The sequence below is a fragment of the Tetranychus urticae genome, unplaced genomic scaffold, assembly GCF_039701765.1.
Source record: "Tetranychus urticae isolate SD_2017Ah unplaced genomic scaffold, NJAU_TeUrti_SD_1.0 Scaffold_4, whole genome shotgun sequence".
NCBI lineage: Eukaryota > Metazoa > Arthropoda > Arachnida > Trombidiformes > Tetranychidae > Tetranychus > Tetranychus urticae.
Genome location: NW_028315836.1, coordinates 855,001 through 857,500, shown reverse-complemented (window position 1 = coordinate 857,500; position 2,500 = coordinate 855,001). Strand labels below are relative to the sequence as shown.

The 2,500-nt window shown below is 42.7% G+C and overlaps 2 non-coding genes across 2 annotated transcripts in view; both read right to left on the bottom strand.

Annotated features, from left to right (window-relative positions):
• Positions 1-184: 184 nt before the first annotated feature.
• LOC149093053 (5.8S ribosomal RNA) lies at positions 185-339 on the bottom strand. The gene has a single exon (XR_016200500.1). It is a non-coding gene; the product is annotated as a 5.8S ribosomal RNA (ribosomal RNA).
• Positions 340-826: 487 nt separating this feature from the next.
• The window catches only part of LOC149093052 (small subunit ribosomal RNA), a 2,170-nt gene continuing 496 nt past the window's right edge, over positions 827-2,500 (bottom strand). The window contains exon 1 of the ribosomal RNA XR_016200389.1: positions 827-2,500. This exon is cut by the window's right edge and continues 496 nt beyond it. This is a non-coding gene — a ribosomal RNA (small subunit ribosomal RNA).

Here is a 2,500-nt window from a genome sequence, read left to right as displayed (position 1 = left end):
TATGCATTGTACACAAAATTTATCATGTGAAACAAGTAGATTTGAGATTCTCCTTACTAAATTGCAACGAATTGCAATTAAGAAAAGGAATAAAACATCAAGATTCATGCATATAAATATACAATCCTCTCAAAACAATGCATATATGGTAGTATGCAAGTGTTTTGTTGATTATTTTACATCTCAACTCTCAGACAGATGTGACCTCGGAAAAGACCCGAAAGCCGCAATGTGCGTTGGAAGCTCAAGTGCTCGGCGTGTCCTGCAATTCGCACCGATTATCGTAGCTAGCTACGTTCTTCATCGATTGGTAATTCGAGTGATCCACCGCTTGAAGATGTATCTTTGCCACCGTGGGACTTTTAATAAGTATCCTAAATCTGCATTGAGAGGGTTTGAAAACAATTGTATGCAGTTTATAAAAACCATAGTTGTCTTTACTTAGTTAGGCGAAGAAGTGTAAAACTTCCTTCTTTAAACCTTGCCGTCAGCATAAGCTGAAGACTTGATCAGGTACCAAGTATGTAGCAAGACAGGCTTTTCATTATAAACTACAATTGTTTTGCAAAAGAAATTATGGCTATCGTTAGATAACCCTCACTCTTTGTTGCATTGGATAATGAAAGATGGATGTATGAATGAACGAATGTAATGCAAATTAGAATCATGTTGCAATGGCTAAATGTTTGCAATAAACATTCACAATTGCGACTCTAATGCAAATACAATTCAATTGCATTCACCATATTAGCATCTACAATATCACTATGCAGAGTGTTTGATTGTTTGAAGGTTGTATTTCTCTTATAATAAGAGGGTAATACGTTAATGATCCTTCCGCAGGTTCACCTACGGAAACCTTGTTACGACTTTTACTTCCTCTAAATGATCAAGTTTGAACATCTTTCCAGCACAATCCGACCACTAGTTTCCCAATGGTCTGGATTGACCAGTCCGAAGTCCTCACTAAATCATTCAATCGGTAGTAGCGACGGGCGGTGTGTACAAAGGGCAGGGACGTAATCAACGCAAGCTAATGACTCACGCTTACTGGGAATTCCTCGTTCATGGGCAATAATTACAATGCCCAATCCCCATCACGAAATGGGTTCAAGCGGTTACCCACTCCTTTCGGAGCAGGAAACAGTATGCACGATGACCACTTCAGTGTAGCACGCGTGCGGCCCCGGACATCTAAGGGCATCACAGACCTGTTATTGCTCTGTTTCGTGCGGCTGCGAGCGCCGCTTGTCCCTCTAAGAAGTCCTTACAGTGCTACAGCATCCTTACCCTAGCCAATTCTGTAGGCTAATAGCAGCAGAGCCCTCAACAGCCGAAACCATCAAGAGATACTACCACCCACAGGTTGACTAAGGGGGAGTACTGCAGTGTAAACTGCAAGTCTATTTAGTAGGCTAGAGTCTCGTTCGTTATCGGAATTAACCAGACAAATCACTCCACCAACTAAGAACGGCCATGCACCACCACCCACTGAATCAAGAAAGAGCTCTCAATCTGTCAATCCTCTCAGTGTCCGGGCCGGGTGAGTTTTCCCGTGTTGAGTCAAATTAAGCCGCAAGCTCCACTCCTGGTGGTGCCCTTCCGTCAATTCCTTTAAGTTTCAGCTTTGCAACCATACTTCCCCCGGAACCCAAAAACTTTGGTTTCCCGGAAGCTTCCATTCGAGTCATGAAATTAGTTACTCAGAATGATCGCTGGTTGGCATCGTTTATGGTTAGAACTAGGGCGGTATCTGATCGCCTTCGAACCTCTAACTTTCGTTCTTGATTAATGAAAACATTCTTGGCAAATGCTTTCGCTGTAGTTTGTCTTGCGACGGTCCAAGAATTTCACCTCTAGCGCCGCAATACAAATGCCCCCGTCTGTCCCTCTTAATCATTACCTTGGATTCTTAAGACCAACAAAATAGAACCAAGGTCCTATTCCATTATTCCATGCAAGATCATTCAAGTTAAGGTAGTGGTACGCATCATATAGATGGTTGACCATACCGTTTTTAGGCACCTCTTTCGAGGTTTTGGACGCCTGCTTTGAGCACTCTGATTTTTTCAAGGTAAAAGTCTCGATCGCTTGAATCAACACTCGGTAAAGAGCATTGATAGCAAATATCGAGCAATTTTCTGTCTAAACACTATGAATGTAACCACCAGGAAAGAGGAATGAAGGTTCAAGCAAGCATCCGTAGACACAAGCAAGAAACCTAACATCACCATCTAACCCTTTAATCAGTGGACCCCATAGGTTCGACTGAAATCCAACTACGAGCTTTTTAACCGCAGCAACTTTAATATACGCTATTGGAGCTGGAATTACCGCGGCTGCTGGCACCAGACTTGCCCTCCAATAGATCCTCGTTAAAGGATTTAAATTGTACTCATTCCAATTACGGGGCCTCAATAGAGTCCCGTATTGTTATTTTTCGTCACTACATCCCCGTACTGGGATTGTGTAATTTGCGCGCCTGCTGCCTTCCTTAGAT